We start from the raw sequence: 21,695 nt of genomic DNA, 5'->3' as shown, positions 1-21,695 counted from the left end.
GTTCTCTTTCCCTGACCTGTTGGTACTCCTTACGTCTGCCTATTTATTCCTGCATTCTCTGAGGTTCTGGTCAAACGCTGCTTCGTCCACAAAACCCTCCCCGATCACTGCCCGCTTCTTGCCTCCTTGACGAAGTGATCCTCTCTTCCCCTGAAACCTCGACTCCCTTTCTCCTACTTGGGGTGCTCACCTATTCCACTCCTGTATTATAATTTATTGACTATATCCTCCATTTCCAACTAGATTACAGGTCGATTTATGCAACAAACATGCATTAATATATGAATCTACAAATAAACATACAAAAGCAGAGAGGGGGAAGGAGTATGGAAGAAGAATCAGGGAGACCCCACCTTCCCCTCTGCTGGCCAGAAAATATTAAAAGCATCCAATCCATCAGCACCCAACCTACCAAGTGCACACGCAGAGCCTGGTTGGTGGATTCCTGTCGGCATATTTGACTATAAGGAGCTTAGCTTATCTCCTTTGCTGGTAACTCAGGTTTATTACTATTTAAATCTTTCCCCATCGCCCCCGAGCTAGGAGACGATTCCTTGGAGGAAAAGGGGAGATGCTGCAAGACTGGGGGAGCTGCCAGATAGAGCAACAGGTGTTGTGTATATGGCCCCCTGGAGGGCTCTGCTATCATCCAATCTGACCAGTGTACACATCGCTTAAAGCTATTCCTAGATCTTAGGCAAGTCCTGCCTGATCTGGCCCCCACTTCTCTCGTGGCCTCATTGGATGCCATCCTCTCACCTGTTCGTGATGCTCAGTCCCACAACCTTTTCCCCAAAGTCATGTGTTTCTCATGGCCTTGCTTTACGCTGCTCCCTCTACCTGGCATCGCTGCTCTACTCCTAAGGGTTAGCCTAAGGTCACGTCCTCAGGGAAGTCTTCCCTGGTCCCAAACACTATGTCAGATGATCCCAGCACAGTTTACAATGACTCTGTTAGAAAGGAGTCTTTGGTCTTGGAATAGGTGTTCCTTCTATGATTATTTGATCAAGATTTCTCTTTCTCCCTAGATTTTAAACTCCATGAGGGGAGGGAGTGAAGCTTTCTTATTTAGCTGCTCTATATCCCTAGCATCTGGCATGCTTACGTATGGTACATATGTTGTCTAAATAATATAAGCTGAGTACACAAATTGAAATCCGAGGATATCCATCCGTGCTTAAAAACAACAAAAAAAGAGAACTAGGGATGGAAAAATCATGGGAATTTTTGCAAAGCCTCCAACTCTCTCTTCTCTCCCTTCTCTTGGTTGATGGATATTTTCTACACACCATCATCTCACACAGAGATTCTTTAGACTTATAAACCACTAAGCCTGTTTTGAAAATACCTCAGAGAACTCTCATCAGCATCCACCCCATTGTTTCAAGGGAAACATATTTTGAGCACCTACTATGCGCACACACTATCCTCTAGGCATCTTAGGTTATTTGATTTTCTCGATGCCCCAGTAAAGTCTGTTTATTATTTTTATTTCACAGATGAGAAATCTGAGAGTCAGACAGACTAAGTTACTTGGCCAAGATCATAGAACAAGTAATGGCAGGAATCGAACATTGCTCAAGAGGTAATCAATGGAAAGGACGCTGACCTGGCAATCAGGAGGTGTAAGTTTTAGTCCATCTCATTCTTTGGGTGACCTTGAGCCAAGCATGTAATCTCTTGAGTTTGACTTCCCTGTATACAGGAATAAGACCAGGCCTCCAAAGTTTCTGAATAGGAATCAAGTACAGTCTGCTATAAAGAGCGATTATCCTGCCTCATTCCCCCTACCCTCAACCAACAGATGGCCTTCTCCTCATTTGAAAATCGAACACTCCTACCAAGGTCAGTTGTGCCTACAAATCATTGTAGGCTTTCTTCTCCTGCACAAAATCTCCAGCTGGAAATCAGCTCTAATTCTTCCTCTTGCTCAGGCCTTGCTGTGAATAATATATTTCGAAAATGAACTATTTTGGGCCAAGAAATCTGTAAATCAGAGCTGATTCATCACTTTCACCATCAGGCTCTCGCTCTCCTGCTTCTTCTGCTTTGTCAGATGAAGACATTTTACCTCCACAAACAATTTCTCTTTGGGTTTCATGAATAGTCTGTGCAAACGATTAAAAACATGAAGATGGACAGAGTCTGAAGAAATAAATCTCAAGTAAATAAAACTCAGGTGGGGTAGGTGTAGTCAGAGGCATAACCACAGTAGAATCAGAATGGAAAGCGACATGGCACCTGCCTTTGAATGTACTGATTCCAAAGGCACCAATTCATGATTGTCACGATTACTAAAGAAGAGAGAGATAGACTATTCCAGAAAATGTACTACTTAAAAACCAGCTCTAGTTAGCTTTAGAACTCACGTAACTCTTACCTATAAGATTTACCTTTCTAACTATTTTTCTTTGATAAATATGTACTGAAATGAATTTGCTGTGAGGAATTATGGAGACAAAGCCTTAAAAACATGCTGGGTAGGGGCACCTGGGTGACTCAGTGGGTTAAAGCCACTGCCTTTGGCTCAGGTCATGATCTCAGGGTCCTGGGATTGAGCCCCTCATGGGCTCTCTGCTCAGCGGGGATCCTGCTCCCCACCCAGCTCACAACCACCCCCCCACCCCACCCCACCCCCCCGGCTCTGCCTGCTTCTCTGCCTACTTTAGATCTCTGCCTGTCAAATAAATAAATAAATAAAATCTTTAAAAAAAAAAGAAAAGAAAAAAGAAAAAACATTCTGGGTAGACTCAAACAGCCAGGTTAAGAATAAAAGCAACAGCCATGGCTGCTCATTTGTGGATTATTGTGAATTGGCTTGTTTTCTTAGAGGCACACATACTCCTTCAGAAACCCTCCTTCATGCAGTGGGAGTTCGGGATGCTATTAAGAGCAACGTGATCACAAAAGCATACCACTGCAACATGAGATGGGAAAGGCCAGCTGTGTGGTGACCTTTCCTCCCCATTTCTCTTGCCCTAGGTTATACCTTCTCTGTGCTTTGGATCTTCTTTCCATATCCACCTGCAAAGCTGGCATCTCCCTGTGGATGCCAGGCTGCTCAGACTCATTTAGTCCCAAATTTACCACCACCTCCTCCACTCCCCAAACCTACCTCTGCTCCCGCTTCTCTTATTTAGGTTCCTAGGCCTGCACGCACACCACTGCCAAGCTAGAAACCCAGGATTCACTGTGCACACCTCTCTCAGCTGTGCCTTGATGTAGACAGAAGCACTACTGACCTTATTTCTAAAATGACATTCCATACATCTCCTCCGTTCGCTATATATGTCCCAAGCGGTCTTCATTCTGGCCACACACTGTCTCTTACCTGGATGAGTGCACTAGCCTCCCCACAGACCTCCCACCTGTCACTTCATCTCTTTGAAAGGGTCATACTCCAGCCACATCCCGCCTCTCAGCATGTCACATACCATGTAACTTCGCCACACACCATATAAATCCAAAGACAGGAAAAGACCTAAAAATACACACCTATGCTTCCTCTCCCTCCATGTCTCTCTCTCTCCCCTCTTCCCAACACCAAAAATTAAAAAAAAAAAAAATACCCACAGATAACACTAAGTACACAGAAATACAAGAGCACAGATCCTGTAGTCATTCTAACTTGCCAGCCATTCCCCACATTCCCTACCTCTCTCACATTTCCCTATTTCTGCTTAGGATATTCTTTTCTTTCTTTCTTTTTAAGATTTTATTTATTTATTCAACAGAGAGCGAGAGCTCATAAGTAGGCAGAGAGGCAGGCAGAGGGAGAGGAAGAAGCAGGCTCCCCACTGAGCAGAGAGCCTGATGCGGGACTCAATCCCAGGACCCTGAGATCATGACCTGAGCTGAAGGCAGAGGCTTAACCCACTGGGCCCCCCTGGTGCCTTAGTATACTCTTTTCTAAGATGACCTTCCTTCACTATCACATCACCTGATCATGTCCCTTGAAGCTCTTACCCTTCCAGATCAAGTTCAAAGCTATCCTTATTTCTATGAAACCAGCTGAACTTGTCCCCTCTCCTTCCCTCTCCATGCAGTCAGACCACTCTATACATGCATATCCCAACCTAGCAACAAGGTTTGTTAGCCTGCCCTTCCTGCTGGGTAATGAAATCCTAAAATGCAGCAGAACTTAGTAGTAGAGCGTGGGCTTTGGGGGCAAAAAAGATATGGGCTACAATCCCAGCCAACTCTTACCAGCTTGGGAAAGTAAATTCTCTGAGCCCTCATCCTCTCATCTGAAAAACAGAAATAATCCATGACGGCACTTATCATGAGCACTGAGTAATGTACAGAACTATCAAATCACGATGTTGTTAATCTAAAAGTAACAAAACACCGTATGTCAACTATACTTCAATAATAAAATAAAAATAGAGATAATCCCATCACTAACTTGATAGGGTTGGAATTAGAAGTCAATGAAAAAGACCACAGTTAATAAAAACCACAGTTAAAAGTTAATAAAATGGCAACCATTATTATTAAAACCATTTAATGGCCATATGTCCCGTACTCAACAAATGTTTAACTGCATGAGTAGATACAGCTTTCAGCCCCTTCAACTTCATAACCATCACATCAGAGCTTCCCAACATTTAGGTGGGAGCCAAGCAAAGGAGGTACTAATATCCTCATTTCACTCATGCGGAAATGCAGATGGAGAACACAAGTAATTTTGCCCAGGACAGAAAGTCAGTTGCTCAAGGGAGAGTGGAACTCAGTCTTCAAAAGCTGTATTACAGGTATAACATCTTCTCACATTTTAGAAAATGAGCGCACCTGAAAGTGGCAGCTCTGTCCAGACATTTACACTATGCTGGGTAATTTCTAAAACATCCTTATTTTACAAGAAAATTAATTACTAAAATAACCAATCAGTAAGATCCAGAAATAAAACTGGCTCCCCAAATTAGAGCAGAGCCTTGCAAATGAAAACACAAATTTGAAAAAGAAATCTTCTGGAAAACATAAATCAGATTATGTCATCCCCTTGCTTCCAAACCTGCTAATAACTTCACACGACCCTTAGAATAAAATCATCCTTTTGTCATGGCCTCTAAACCTCTACATAGTCTGGATCCTGTCTACCTCTTCTGCTACTCCGTTTATTCATTAGGCTCAAGTTGCACTGGCCTTCTGTTCCTCATACTCTCCAAGCTTATTACTGCCTTAGGACCTTTGCATTTGCTGTTTCCTTTCGGAGAGTCCTCATTCCCTAGATTTTACCTATCTTGGTTCCATTTCGTTATTTAGGTCTTAGTGTCAAGACTTTCCCTATCTACTTTATCTACTGTGGGTTCTCCACTGCCCATAGTTTCTATTATATCATTAACGTGCTCTAATCTCTTTCTGCCATTTATCACCATATAAAATTCTTATTTGCTTTTTGTATTGTACCCCTGCCATGATAACAGGAAAAAACCATGTTGATCTTGTTCATCACTTTCTCTACGGCTAGGTGACTGCCTGGTACATAGTAGGTATTTAGTCAATACTAGCTAAATGGATAAATACATAAGTTTCTTTTATTACCAGTAAAACATCAGGAAAGTTCCTTCCATGCATTTACAATCTAGATTGATAGAAGATCCTTGTAACTGAAACCAATATAGTCCCCAAAATATGAACTCATAGGAAAAAGTAAACCAACACTAATCATAATTCTTATGTCTTTCAGAACAAAGGACTCTTGTTTTTATTTATATCCAAGGAAAACAGAGTCTTTCGGCAAAGGAAACTGTTTGGAGACACTCCCTTCACTTGAACCAAAAGGTCACACATGCTTCTTCTGCAACTTGGAGCTCAATTCCCTGTTCTGGTTTCAATTTGGAGATGTCATCTGACAGCCAGCAGGTCACTTCTTATAGTGGACTTGCTCTGTTGCCAGAGAGTTAACTTACAGGACTTGTCACATGAAGAGCAAAATGTGCATCAAGAGAGAAAGAGGGATCTTTAAAGTAATTTAGTTTCAGGGTTAACTTTAGAATGATACAGAAACTTCATTTCTAATGTTATGGTACCTAATCCACTTGGAAAGCTAAAAATCCTGAAAAGTGACTTAATTAGCCACGCCAAAAGCACATTCTTCTCAAGCAGAAGGATGAGATGATCCTTCTCTCTGTTCTCCTGAATTCTCCTCCTAATAGCAAAAAAATAACAGCATCCACAGCCTACCTGTAACCTAGCACAGTGACTATAAAACTCAGCAGAACAAACGTCCCTATTGCCTCATTTCAGGTTAATTTTAAAAATCAAAGTCAGAAAAGACTCAATCATGCTTATGCTGAAATGGTCCTTGATTGTAAGCAAGCAAGCACCATCCGAAAGGTTAGGACTGGGACTCTAATTTCTTTCCTGGATCTCCGGGGGTTGGTGCACGTATGAAGTGAATCCAGGCACAAACTCCAAGCCCTCTCCCAACAAATTCCACTTTTAGACATCTGAACCACAAATTTTTCTTTATCAGATGCCACAGGAAGTTACAGAAAGCAAGGTTTGTATTGGATATATGTACTTATGTCAAATCTGGTAACATTATAATTTACTATAGATCAAAGAACTTATTGCATGTGAGGTCATTTCTATGACAAAAGCTCAGAGCATTGTTTCATTCTCTTATCCCAGCCTTAGAAACCAAATAGAGAGGTGCCTGGGAGGCCTAGTCAGTTAAGCATCTGACTCTTGGTTTCAGCTCAGATTGTGATCTCAGGATCCTGAGATGGGAGTCCCACGCCAGGCTCCATGCTCTGCTTGAGATTCCCTCTCCCTGTCTCTCTGTCCCTCCCACTTATACTCTCCCTCTCTCTAAAATAAGTAAATTTGAAAAATCAAATAGAGGGTGCCTGGGTGGCTCAGTGGGTTGAGCCTCTGCCTTCAGTTCAGGTCATGATCTCAGGGTCCTGGGATTGAGTCCTGCATTGGGTTCCCTGCTCAGTGGGGAGCCTGCTTCTCCCTCGGCCTCGGCTCCTCTTCCTGCTCATGCTCTCTCTCTCTCTCTCTCTGACAAATAAAAAGAATAAATAAAGTCTTTAAAAAAATAAGTAAAAAATAAAATAGAGGGGCACCTGGGTGGCTCAGCCAGTTAAGCATCTGCTTTTGGCTTAGGTCATGGATTCCAGGGTCCTCAATCAAGTCCCCTGACAGCTTCTCTGCCCAGCAGGGAGTCTTCTTCACCCCCTATGCTCTCCCTCCCTCCCTCCCCTTCTCTCTCAAAGAAATAAAATCTTTAGAAAAAATCAAAGAGTGATTCATGACATGAAAAAATAAAAATCAAAGGGTATGTGTCCAAATTGGTGCCTAGAACTCACCTTGCCTCTGTTCATATTCCTTATGACTACCTCTTTGGTCTAAGGCCAATTAGTGCAGATATTGCTTGTTTAGCATCTATGTTCTACTCTTTCTAATTTATGAGCCTGCTTTTAGGCTACTTAGGTCCCTTCTTCAAAAGCTATAGGATTAGCATCTATGGATTTCCATTTGGTCCTTATCATCACAGAGAGGAGTCAGCCATTCATTGAATAATTGAGTTGGGGGAAAAGCACTGAGTTAAAGGGGAAAAAAAGAGGTTACACTAAAAAAAAGTAGACTCATGAAACTCAACTGTGGTAATTATTCAAATGGGCTTTAACAGAGATGGAAGGAAAGCTGTAGGAAAGCACTTCACAGTAATTAATTGAGCCTCTCCTCATTCTAAATTGAGAAAAATAAAAAAATCAATAATTTCAAATGTGTCATACTTATTGACACTAATGAAACCTCCTGAATAAGCATTTAATGCAACTCCACTGCTATTTTAAATTTACGTTCATCACTGAGTGAACATTACAAGGTCAGGTCAGCTCCCTTGGGCTTCGCAGAGCTGATGCTATCAAACAGACAGCACTTTGTTCATGCTGTATATGGAACAACCCTTTGGAGAGTTGCTGAGCTGTCCCCGGTGCTGAAAAAAGCTGTTCTTTCCCCTTTGGTTCAGCAGGAGACACATATTCAGAAATGACATGATATCTCATAGTCCAGTTACTCACATGTCCATGTTTATCTGGGAAAAAAACAAAACAAAATAAAACAAAAACCCAAACTCTCCTAAGACTCTGATTTCCTAGAAAGCTGTAGTTTCATTTATGCTACATCAGTAGTCTCTCACTTTACTCTTTTTTTCAGCTATTAACAATCATATTGAGGTATATTAATTTGCATGTGCCTGCATTTTTCTCCATAAAGTAAGTATTTAACCTCCAAATAAACTGCAAGCTCAAAACCCATGGGAATACTTACAGACTTGTTCAAATATTTGGTTTCAAATTTAGGCTTCATTACTTACTAGCTGGGTAGATTGGCTGAGTTAAGTTACTCTGTGCTCCGTCTCCTTCTCTGTGCAAAGAGTATTCTCCCAGTTGCTAACTACTGGGGAGGGTCAAAATGCAATAGTGTATTTCTTTTTTTTTTTTTTTAAAGATTTTATTTATTTATTTGACAGAGAGAAATCACAAGTAGATGGAGAGGCAGGCAGAGAGAGAGAGAGAGAGGGAAGCAGGCTCCCTGCTGAGCAGAGAGCCCGATGCGGGACTCGATCCCAGGACCCTGAGATCATGACCTGAGCCGAAGGCAGCGGCTTAACCCACTGAGCCACCCAGGCGCCCCTCAATAGTGTATTTCAAAGTGCTCTTCAACATGCTATAAAATTATAAGCATTTATCACATCACAAAGTGTTCTCTGTAACATAGATTTTTTAAAAAGAGTTTATTTATTTGACAGAGAGAGACACAGCGAGAGAGGGAACACAAGCAGGGGGAGCAGCAGAGGGAGAGGGAGAAGCGGGCTTTCTGCCGAGCAGGGAACCTGATATGCGGCTCCATCCCAGGACCCTGGGATCATGAACTGAGCCAAAGGCAGAAGCTTAATGACTGAGCCCCCAAATACCCCTATCACAGATATTGTTTAACACAGCCCTCACAATTTAACTTTTGTTGTCTCCTTCAACTCAGAATGGGTCTGTGAAAATTCAGATCCCATGTCATACCTGGGGAATCTTAGGAGTAAAGAATGCACAGAGAGACTGACTCAGAAGAAGGTAGAAAAGTTGGAATCTATAAAATTCAGACCCCACTAAATCACTGAAAAATTAAGGTCCAAACTCTTATTCATCTCCTGGCTCAACATCAGCTCCTCTCCAGTGCTTCCTTCCATTCACTGGTACAAGGCCCCATTTAGCAAGCTATGTATACACAGATTACCCAATTTAATCTGAATATTCTCATTTTTCAGATAAAGCAACTCATCTTGAATTAAATAACCTGCCCAAATAAAGGAAAAGTGACAGAGTCAGCATTTAAAACCAGGTTACTCTGAATCCAAAGCTTATTCTCTTAATCATCATGTCCACAGCTCCCTAAATCTGAATTTATTTAACCTTTGGATAGAAGTTAACTTTGAAGTTGGCCAGAATTTCTTGGGTCTCATACTACAGCAGAACTTTTAAGAATAAATTCTCTAACACACTAGAAACCATAATGAAAACACTTTTTTTTTTGAACAGGGAGAAATTTACTGTGATCTTTGCCTTGTGAATGCTAACCTGATGTAAAAAATACCCTTGATGATGTGATGCAACAAATCAGAAGGGGAGTCAACAGCAATCACAAGGGCAATGACTTACAAATGACCAATACGGCATCACCAAACCAAAAGAAAGCTATTACCCCGCATCACCAAGGAATTCAAATAACATGTACTTTCATATTTTTCCTACCAGAAGTCAAAACTCCTCAACCCCAATAATTATATTTTAAATTTTCATTTATTTTGCAAATCCTTCTCCTATTTGAATCCTTTCCATTCTTAAAGATCCATTGATATTCTCCTTCCTGCATGAATATCCACAGATGGCTCCAACTCCTAGTAATTTAATTTTTGTCTGTATTAATATCACTTCTGCCTACACCAAGTATTACGCAACAAGTCACCTACTGTCCTGGTAGCTCTCCTTCTCATGTATTTAATACATATTAATTAATAAGATATAATTAAAACATTTATACTTTCTTTCTCCAGTCTTATAGGAGACTAATTCATAGTAGGGGTTTAATATTTGAACTGAAGTTGGCACTTAACTAGACTTGACTGAAACTGCTTACTGAATTTCTGTTTTCTCCCCTTCTGTTTGTGGATCCCGTTAGGGCCACAGTGTGGAGGCTCTGTGTGTGTGTTTGTGTGTGTGTGTGTGTGTGTGTACATGATACTCGAAAATGTATCCTTTGTGCAAAACATATCACAGGAGCTTATGCATGTAATTGGAATAAATGAAGGACTGAATAAATGAGCCAGTTAAATTGACAGGGATTATCTTACACTGAAAACCCACACCCCTAACCTGACCCTAAGAGCTATTTGCAGGAAATTTCAAATCTAGTTCAAGTAGATAAATTATGTTCCTAAATGAATTTATTTTATTTGACAGGAGAATCACTTTTAAAGAACCATAGGCGATAAGTGCTTCAAAATTTGGTTCCCAAGTATATATTAAAAAGATATGATGAATCGTAAAAACTTACATGGGAATAAAAGGGAAAGGGCACCCAGAATCAATTATTTTCTCAGTGTTTTATAGCAAGAAAATGCTGAGGCATTGTACTTCAGCACAGAGCTGAAAAGAAATTTGTATGAATCCTTTTCAAAAGCATGCAAGACGTTGTTAACTCCATATACTTACACATTTATTCAATAATATTTACTGCAGTAGATGCTGTGGTTAGACAATTGAACAAAAGCAGTATGTTCCTGACCTCATAGAACCGACATTCTAACACACAATGAGAAAATAAAGCTCTCTCCCATTCGTCTATACAGTAAGTGTTGTTTAAGAATCAATTCTGAGCATAACACTGGGTTTTTACTTTCTTGGCCTGGCTGCATCTCTGATGTTACTCAGTTTAGAACAGATGATACAAGCAGTTAATCTGATTTAATAAATCCTTTAATTCTCTTGGTAAATACTAGAAAAGCAAGGGGATCATGGAGAAAAAGGTCCAGAAATAGACTTTAATCTCTTTTTCCATCATCTTCCTATACTCTTAAAGAGAAATACTGAGACAGTTCCTTGAGAGAGCAATCTCAGCTTTGCTTAGGGGAAAAAGAATTGGGAGTTTCCAGGGATATATTTGGTGTGTGTGTGTGTGTGTGTGTGTGATAGGCAAGGAGGCTTTCGTTCATGGTGTGTGTCCTGGCTCCTGCAATGGTCATGGTTCAAGGGGTTAAGGACCATCCCTCTCCTGGCACAGACATGCAGATCTACATGAATTCTGCAATCCATGATGCACATTCTCTAGTTTAAATCTTTTTCCCCCTCTTTGCTTTGTTGTGATTTTTCCACTATACTCTCAAGTATTCCTTTTTTTTTCTCCCCCCTAAACTAAGACATTCTCTCGCAATTTTACATGTAGTGTCTGGATTAATAGAACAGATTCACAAGACATCCTAAGGAAGAGGATCCTAAGGAAGAAACCTATGTGTCAAAAACCGTATCAATAAGTGACACCCACAAACTAAAATCAGGGGCTGATGCATTGCTTTAAAAATGCCCCTTATTTATAGATAACTTAATTGCATTAAGTGCCAAAGAATGTACTGCTTTCATTGTAATGAGTTTTTATGGTCTTAGTCTTTGGAAGCTCAGATTCCATCTGTGACAGCAGACTGTGGAAGAGTTGGGCTATTAATAGCTGCTGGTACACACTTACTCAGAGCTAAGAGGCCCAGGGCTGTAGAGACAGCCAGATGGAGATAATACCACAGGGTGAGTGTATGGACAAAAAGATGATCTTTTTTTTTTTTCCAACACAAAACAGACAACACTAAAAACACGACAATCCTGTTTTATTGCAAGCCAAACTCTCTGAGGAAATTTTTTTTCTCCTTTCTAATTCTCAGGACTGGTTCTAAATCACATGCGATTTATCATTGTTTCTGTTGTTCAAATAACTCCTTACATAGGTTACAAAAACAAAAACATCCAGGTGGGTTAACAACCTCAATTACTAAAATGAAATCCTGACACAGATATCCGGTTTCCTGATATAGAAAATCAGGAACAAAACAATTTGGCAATTATTCAAGGAAAAATAAAACTATGATACTGGACAGTCTTTTGAATCAAAAATGTTTTCCCATACATAGAAAAAGGAACAAAAAACCAGAATGAATAACACATCAGAGATTTCTTTCTATGAAGAAAAGATTCCCCCCCTTCTTCAAAAAAAACTGACTTAGTGTGATCTAACATGATTCTGGTCTTAGTTCATCTTTATTTTAATGACACACTGCAAGACAAGAGTTACATACTTACCATACCTAACATCTAACATCATGTTGTGATTCTTTTGGGCCAAAGTTTAAGGGACAATAATCCTTTTTTTTTTTTTTTTAAATTTATAATACCTTGTCAGGTGAACTCTATTTTGGTGGGGTAGCACAAAATGGGGATTTTAGATTTCTGAAGTAAAGGGATATTCATGGGAACACTTACACACAATGGAAAACAATATCATTAAAAAATGGGCAGGGGATCAACATATAATCTTGTCTGGTCTGCAACAGGGGTAGAATCACATTGTTCTCATGCAGACAAACCCAACTAAAGGCAAGAGGTGCAGCTTCAGCTAAGAACTCATTCTGTTGTCACACTTTGAGGAATTCCAGGCAAGCTGGGGGAGAGTGAAGCACCCTATTTCGTAGAGATACAACAGAGATCCCATATTTCATAGAGATATCATGCAAGAGTCCGAAAAGTAGAACAAGTAAAGTAAGCAAGTAAAGCAAATCTATACAGAAGAGACAAAGGTGGCCAGTTCAAACAGTTGGGTATCTGGGATATTTCAGACTGCATCACGAATACACAGTCTATCCTATGAACCCCCATTTTATTCAGGTAACTAGCTTTACTTTACAGGCAAGTTCCTTTATTTTTAAAATAAAAAATGGTCCATCATAAAATAATAATAATCTATTTTTAACACAGACAAATTGATTAAGAGTTCAGGTTCCAGAGCCACACTGCATTGAATTTACGGTCTGTGTCTGCATCTGTCTAATTGCTTAAAACTGCGTAAGTTTCTTAACTACGATAAACTGCTATCTTCTCATCAATGACAAAGAGACAGCAGGATTGAGATGATACTCCATGCAAAACTTAATGCTCGGTGCCTGGTGTATGATTCAAACGCAACAGATGCATCTCCTTTTCCCTCTTCTTTTTCTTTATGATTTCTTTGTACTCTGTATTACTACTGCATGTATAGTGCTTCTAAAAATTAGAAGGATCTGGGGGTGAATCCTTTCTGGGAGAGGCTTTGATCAATACTCTTCAGTTCACTCATCTGTTAAATAAAGCTCAACATATCTACCTTATAGGACTGTGTGAAGTAAATGAGATAATTCATGCTCCATGCTCAATACACTCTCTGACACAGGCTAACTCTGGTGCGGGAATGAACTCCCATGATTACACCATCCTAATCCCATCCTTTCAGTAAGGCTGATGTGGCACTTAAATGCAATAACATATACAAAGAAGAACCACGGTGCCTGAGCCTTAAACCTTCTTCTTCCAGCCTGGTTAGTGAGACTGCATGTATCACACATTATAATTATGGTGTCTTCTGTAAAAGAGCTTTAATACTTACTGTTTCCAAGACCATTAGGTGACTTGCTACTACACACTAGCATTTCACAGAGCAACTGAGGTATATGCTGTACAGGCTTATTGCAAACTAAAGAGATACTGTTCCTCTTCACTGTCATCCTTTTGTTAATATCAGAGAGCCACCTCCTTAAAACAGTCCAGGCACTTCCAGCAGATAGATCACAGGCTGCTTTTGCTTCTCAGTTCATTTCCAGGCTTGTTGTTTCTGTATTTCTAGCAGTACCGTTCCTTCATTTTTAGCATTATCTTTTCTAAAATTTCCACATTAGCTCATCACCTTCAAATACTCTCAGCACTGATGTATCATGTTCATCGGACAATATCATATGGGTGTGTGCAACATGCAAGGCTCAGAGTGAGCACATTCTACAAAGAGATTTTTACCTACATTCCTCAACAGCAGGGAGACTTGGCTGCACTGCTTTCCCGATGTTTACTAACTAGCTAGTAATTTCATTGTCATCTTTAAGCCTTCAGTAGTCACAGCAAGAGTACATGCTAAGATCTAAGGAAGCTAAGTTCTCAGGATGCCTTGAAACAAAACCTGTCTGTACCGTCATACAAAATTCCCCAGCCTGTTTGAACACTGGCAGTAGAAACATGGCATTTTCCACCTTGACTTTGCCTTCAGTGTGACAAGGCAGTGTCTAACTTCAGGGCATTCAATGGTTATGAAATCTTGACACTTCACCTACTGTGGGAATGACATGTTTAAACAGTTGCTCCATTCTCCCAGGCATTTTCATATTAAGCTCTGGTGAATGGAAAGTAATGAGATGGACCATGAAGTGCTCTGTCAGGCAAGTAATGCCTCCCTCTCCCTCCTTCTCTATCTCCCTCTCTCCCTCTCCCTGTCTCTCTCTCTCCCATCCCCTAGTCTCCTCCGAGTAGCACAGCTGACAACTTCCAACATTTATTAACATCGATCCCCTTGTCTTCTAGCAATCAATAGTGAATGTCCGAAGAACCAAATAATATTCAATGTGCAGAACTGTATTTTCACATAATACCGAGGGGAAATTAGAGACAACTTATTATATGAATCTGTTTATCTCTTTAAGATTAAGAAATTACTACTACTTCTAAACAGATTCCAGGGTTTTAGATAACGCGGCTGTAAAATAGCACTGGGGAAATGATCTTACTACTTCTCTGGTTACATTAACTTCTTGTCTAATGATTTCCTTGGTAAAATATGATTTTATGATATCTAGACTTTTTAAAAAGATACCTGCTATAGATGGTAAATTGCTTGTCTTCTGTTAATGTTAGTACTTAACATTTCTGAGGGCTTGCAATGAATGCACTAGGCAAGATATTAGGTGTTTTACATACAAAATCCACTTCATTCTCAAGCTAACTCTATGGAGGTAAGTCCCATTATTATCATTCATGTTTCATACAGATAAAGTTATTGGCATTTTGAAAGTATGGTGACTCAGTTAAGGTCGTAACAAATTAGTGGCAGCACTAGAATTTAGAATTGTTCTATTTGACTCAAGAGCCAAAGGTTTTAACCACTGCTTTACATGTCTTTCTTGGTGAAATGTACTATTGTTTAGGCTTACCTATAAATATTACAGTTAACTCACCTAACCTCCTTGTTATTCAGGTCTCATTAGCAAGGCACAGAGCTCCAATTGGTGCTACAATACTGATAGCATTTCCATATGAGAAGTCCTAAATCTTCAAAAGTTTTCAGAAATGTGAAGTGGTTTGGTTTGTGGTCCAAAAGTAGACTTCAGATATCAAAACAAAAGATGATTGAAAAAATTTCTTAAGTATCTATCTACCTACTATCTATCTACCACTGTAGATAGTAGTACTATCTATCTAGTAGATAGTAGGTACTATCTACTACCTATCTACTATCTGTACTTATAGTCTAGTAGAATATTTAATACCTAATAATCATTCAATATAGTATACAGTTTTTCATTTATTTGGAGAGAAAGTAATGCTAAAAAGTTCCTTTAAGAACTTTTCAAGAAACTAAAAATTGTGAAATGTGGCCAAATCAAGTACAAATTTCAGAGATTGTTCTGAGTTCCCAGTCTACTGCTTTGCAGGTAGCACAGAGCCCAGTTCCACAGGTGAATGGGCCTGCTCTGTCCCCTCTCAAGGCACTGTTAGTTCTAAGAAAGATCTTTCTCTTTGGTGTGTCACCTGTCCACACTGAACCTGGGGAGGAATGACCACTGCCTCACATCCCTCCTTCCCCTCAAGTTTGTAAGACTTAGAGAATGAGAGCACTGTTCAAAACCTTACAACTCAGTGTATTGTAGCCCTTGTAGTATACATTTGAATCAACAGAGGCCCAGAGAGGTGCTGAGGTGCTGAGTTGGCAGGGCCAGACTCAGGTCCCAGTCCTATGAGTCTACTACCATCCTGTGCTCCCTCGCTTGTGTAGGCAGTACAGTGCAGGTAACTGGTTCAGGATCATCACTTGTGAATAAGGCCGACAGAATGTCCTCACTGCTTAATGCTGTTCACCAGATATTGCTTTAACAGATGCTGTTAGGTCTGCCTCAAACATAGCCTGTATATTTTGTTAGTTACAGCCTAATGATCTGGGTTGGAGTCCCAGCTCCACTAGGCATAAGCTATGGGACCTTAAGTAAGCAACAAAACTTTCCCAAGCCTGGGTTAGAAAGTAGTGGCCATATCACCAACTCCACAGGACTGCTTGTGATGTATACATGCAGTAATTCATATTTAACACTCAACAATATGTCTAACACATCATAAACACTCTGTTATTTTATTATTATTATTTTGCCACATCGTGACAGGAAATTCACTATTAGGCCAGCAAGTAATTCTGTCTCCGCCTCCCTGCCCATTCAGTGGTCAATAAATCCACTGCAGTCAAGACGCCACTTGCTAGATCTCAAATGGGCAAAAAAATTCTAACTCACTCCCCACCCACTTGGACTATGAACTCCCTGTAGAACTAGCTGTGACGTATTGTTTGGCTGTGAGTTCTCACAAACTTCTCAAGCTCTTCACTGGGAAATGTCTCCAGCTAATGTGCTAAGAAAGGTCCACTCATAATCTTGTGGTACTGATGTATAGCCCAATACCCAATATAAGGCTATTCTGTCAAGATAATAAATAGTATTGCAATCTACAGCAATAATTGCATTCAACTTCCGGTTTCCCTTGCTTAAGGGTTCTGAGTCAGAGGGAGAGATGACTCCAAACTCCAGCTAACTGTACTCTGCTCATATTTTGTAAAGTTGAGCTGGCCCTGTTTTGCTACTAGGGTAATACTGTTTGCCGGCTTTCCTGAGATGAATCCTTTAGGGGCTGCTGCTCTCCCTACTCCTGGACTTTTCAAGGAGGCAGGGCTTGGGAGGTTCCGTGGCTTTGCCTAATGAGTGACAGCCAGGTTTCTGTCATCTGCAAAACACAAATATCTGTGGAACCCTGAGACCTCTTCCTTGTAGAGACAAGTCATTGCCAAAGGTCACAGAGATAGCTGCAGATGTAGTATTAGGACATATTGATTAGTCTTCTGGTTAGAGCTTTATTATGTAATTGACACAATCCTATCTTGGTGAGGTAGGGTGACATTTTGACAGTTTGCAGTCACTGCACTTGCCTTATGCATCAAAGACAATGGAGGACTACGTTTCTCTCAAGTTCAGAGGCCTCAGAATCTATCTCCACCTATCTTTCAATCAAATATGTATTGAAGACTTGGTGTTATGTGCTATGACAATAGCAGCATCAATAATAATGGTAAATAGTGTCCTGGAGTTTATAATTTAGAAGTGAAAATAGTCCATATAACAAATATGTTAGAGTCCTATAGGTGCAGGCAGAATAAATTGATGTGGCCATAATGTGGCACAATGAAGTACTAGGACAGCAGTGTCCGATAGAAATAAAATGTGAGCCACATATGTAATTTTACATTTTCTAGTAACCACATTGAAAAGTAGGAAAAAGTCCAGATGAACTTAGTATTACCTCTTATTAATTTTATATCTTATTTATTTTGTATTTTATTTAACACGATGTATACAAAATATTGTTTTATATGTAATCAATATGTAAAACATTACTAAAGAGATATTTGACTCTTTTGGCACCCACCTCTGAAGTCTGGTGTTTATTTTACACTTACAGGACATCCCAAGTAAAAGAACCAAATATCACAGTGGCCCTAAGTCACATGTGTGGTGACCTTACTGGATAGCACACTACTAAGAAGTTCAAAAGAAGGAACAATTGCTTCTAGAATAGAGGAAAATGGAATTGAAGGATTTGACTTATGAGAGACTTGGATACCTGAGCTGATTTCCCTAATGTGTTTGCTCCCTAGTCCCATGTCTCACTCTGCAGTAAAAGAATGTCTTTCTCAGTGTTTTATGAGCTCCTCGTGAGAAGATTCTGTGTTGTATCCCTAACAATGAGCATACACTCATTCTGGTGTTCATGTCTTTACCCATTAAATAAATACATTGAAGAAAAATAAAAATGGTCACCTACCACTTCTCAGATTCCATGTTGTTATTTTGCATACAATCTCTCTAACATTTATAATGATGTTGCAATGAGGCACTAATACCTCCCTTCAATAAGAGAGTAAGCTAAAGCATGGATTTAAGGATTTCTAAAGATCATCGTGCTAGAAAGAAGGGAAGCAGAGGGGTACCTGCACACAGACCTAATTGAAGGAAGAATATTTAGACATTTAGAGACAGGGAGAAATGTAGACTAGACTCTAGGGTGAGCCATAGCACAGAGTTAAGGTGGGTCGGGGAACAGGGCTCAGTTGTCTGCCCTCTATGCCATTCTGAGAGAGACTGAGACAGAGAGAGAGAGAGAGAGAGAGAGAGAGACACTAGCGTACTGAAGACTAATAAGCTTATTTAACAAACCTTACATGGCATTTTATATGTATTTTTCCCCTGGCCCTTTGTTCTGTCTCTCCAGGTAAAGATTCCTTAAAATAAGAAACAAAACCAAACTACCAGTTTCCAAAGGCAAAGGGCACTTTGGGTAATGAGAACCAGAGAAACTCCTGTGGGAAGAGGCACTGGAGATTTAGCCCAGTCTTCTCCCATCTTCAACATTTCTGAAAAATGGATATCCATCCTCCCCGTGTAAAGACCATCTCCCAGGACCATCCCTTCCACTCCTGACAGGCTGAACTCCTGAAGAGTGTTCCATATCTGATAGTCTCCTGCCCTTTAACTTCTAATTAGAAGCTGGCTCTAATCGTGCCCTACATAGTTCTCTCCTGCAGACAGGCATCACATTTCTGTGATGCCGGAGGGGTGGCAGAAAAGCAAATGGCACTAAGGACTCAGAAAAACAAAACAGCCCCCAACCATAGACTCAAATTGAGTCCTAAAACACAGATGCAATTTCTAAAAGCTTGTACTTGTGTCAGCAAGTAGATCAAATGTAAGCACTAGAGCTTGTTTGTCCTTTCAAAACTTAGTATTTTCTCATTGTTACTATAGCTTAGAAAAAGTCTTATTAAATCTGCTGACCATGCTAGTCATCAGCATCTTGGAGAGCCAGGATTCCATTAAAAACAGGTCTACAAACTGGAATGATCAAACAAGATAAAGTTCTAATTTGCTGACTTCTTGGCTGTATTTGGACTGCCACTAGCCCCCACCCTAGGGTGGAGAGGAGCAGAAAGAATGCAAATAGTGTCACCATTTTTGTAACTTTATTCACTCTTCTTTCCAAATGTTTATTTTTGTTTCCTTGGGGTATCATGAAGAGTGTGTTATAACACGATCGTTCTGAGTTTTCGCCAGGAAGTCGAGCTTATCTTTAGCATCATCTCTGGGCAAATAGCACAGACAAAGGAAAATAATGTTTGGGGCCAAATGCTGAAAACTTGAGTCTTCAGTAGCCTTAGCTGAAAGAACGAAGGACTAAAAAGAAAAACTAGCAAGCTGGCTCTGTTTTTTCTCCTACAAGAATGTCTAGTGAGAGTAGGGGCAGTAGTGGAAAGAGGATGGGTTTCAAATATCAACAGCTTTGAGTTCCAACTCATACTTGATCAGTTGGTGACTCATTGAGTACCCCCACATGAACTTAATATTTAATTGAAGGACTCCTCTGTGTCAGGCACTTTGTCCTTACAGAACTTAAAGGAAGTTAGTTACCTCTCTGAATCTGGCTGTAGGCTGAAAAGAATATATACTACTATTTGCAGGGCTCTTACAATTAAAATGAGATAACACATGTAAAATTACAAAGCTCAGTTCTTAACCATACAGTAGTCATTGCTTAACAAATCTTAACTTTCTTTTGTGTTCAGAATAACTGGATAAATTTCTCTTTTGAGTTAACTCTTGATTTAAAAGAAGAGTTCTAGGGACACTTTAGTGGCTCCCAGTCAGCTGAGTGTCTGACTTTTGATTTCAGGTCAGGTCATGCTCTCAGGGTCCTGGAATAGGGCTGCTTCAGGCTCTCTACCTGGGCTCCCCAGTCTGGGAAGTCTGCTTATCTCCCTCTCCCTCTGCTCCTCATCCTGCTGTCTCTAAAATAAATAAATAAATTTTTATAAATAAATACATAAAAACACAGCTCTAGTATATAAGCAAAAATAAAACCAACAGACAATTCCAGGCTCTAGTACATAAGCAAAAATAAAACCAATAGACAGTTTTAGACACCCCTTAAATACCCCCAAATCTTTAGGGGAAGTCCATCAACTATGACAATGAGACTTCAAAAATCAGTCACAGATACTAACAACTTCCGATAGTCCTATTTCGACTTCAACTTGGTTTTATCAAAACAAAAATAAGTTGCTTTTCTTTCTATTAGCAGTATAGTAAGTATGGTATATGTAGCTGAAAAATCAGAGCAATAAACAAGGCTGAAATGTTAGAATTGTTCTTTCCAAGTTATCTGTGGATTGCCTGTAATGTGTGAGGCATTGTGATGAGATCAAAGTAAAGAAAGAACAAATAGGTCCCCAAATGTAAAGAGTTTGCTCTCTACTGGGGGAAATGATGTCTGCCCTCAAGAAGGCTAGAAGCAGACCAGAAGAAAAGACAAGGCCAACGTGCTTTAAATTCAAGTTGCCAATATGCTGTTTTATAAGCATTAAAATATGAACTTGAGTCTCTAATATAGGGTTGATTCAGAAGAGATTGACATAGTGAGGTGTTTTTTGGGGGGGGGAGTGGCATTTGAGATGAGACTTTTGAAGATTAAGGAAAATTATTCAAGGTCTTCTACTCTCTCTTTGAAGATAGAATGCATCCAAACTCAAAGCACCATCTACTTACAATAACGCCTTCTATTCTTGGATCCCGATTGTCCCCTGCCAACCCCATGATTATTCACTAATACAATTTCTACCTGGGTTCTAGCTCATCCAAAAGGCAACAATAACTACTCCTGCATGAAAAATATTTGGTTTAGCTATCATCGCAGAGTTTTTAAAGGAACTATTCAGTCCACCTCTGTTTCTCTCCCACCCTCCCCCAATAAAGGAAGGAAGGAAAGTAAGGGAAGGAAGAAAGAAAAGGAGAAAGAATGAAAGAACGGGGGAATGGGAAAGAAAGAAAAGAGAGAAAGGGGGAAAAAGGGAAAGGGAGGGAGGAAGGATGGAAAGATGAGAAGAAGGAAGAAAGGAAGGAAGGAAAACTGGCCAGGTTTTTGTTTTGTTTTGTTTTGTTTTTACACTGCTTTTAATTTCTAATTTTGAGAATCCCCCATTTCTACCTCCCCAAATTCCCTATAAGCAGGAGGTGATCACAACCCAGACATCTGGTGTTGCCCCTCCTGCTAGCTAAAAAGTTACATAAGATCAGGGTAGTAATGAAGGATTTTGATGTTCGAAAGATTTTAAAATTATAAATCCTATTTGGACTGGACAAGCTTCACAGGTGAACCCTCTGAGACAGGACGTCATCCACGTTCCCTAACCACAAAATTCTGAAGCAATAGCAACCACACTCCATTCTTGGCACAGAGTACAACATTCTCCCCTTGATGTAC

General features: G+C 40.0%; 1 protein-coding gene across 13 annotated transcripts in view; it reads right to left on the bottom strand.

Annotated features, from left to right (window-relative positions):
- Window positions 1-21,695, bottom strand: part of PPP2R2B (protein phosphatase 2 regulatory subunit Bbeta) — a 453,582-nt gene that overhangs the window by 219,378 nt on the left and 212,509 nt on the right. The gene's annotated exons all lie outside the window — the stretch shown is intronic.

Source organism: Mustela erminea, chromosome 3 (assembly GCF_009829155.1).
Source record: "Mustela erminea isolate mMusErm1 chromosome 3, mMusErm1.Pri, whole genome shotgun sequence".
In the NCBI taxonomy this organism is placed as follows: domain Eukaryota; kingdom Metazoa; phylum Chordata; class Mammalia; order Carnivora; family Mustelidae; genus Mustela; species Mustela erminea.
This window is presented reverse-complemented; position numbering and strand designations above follow the sequence as displayed.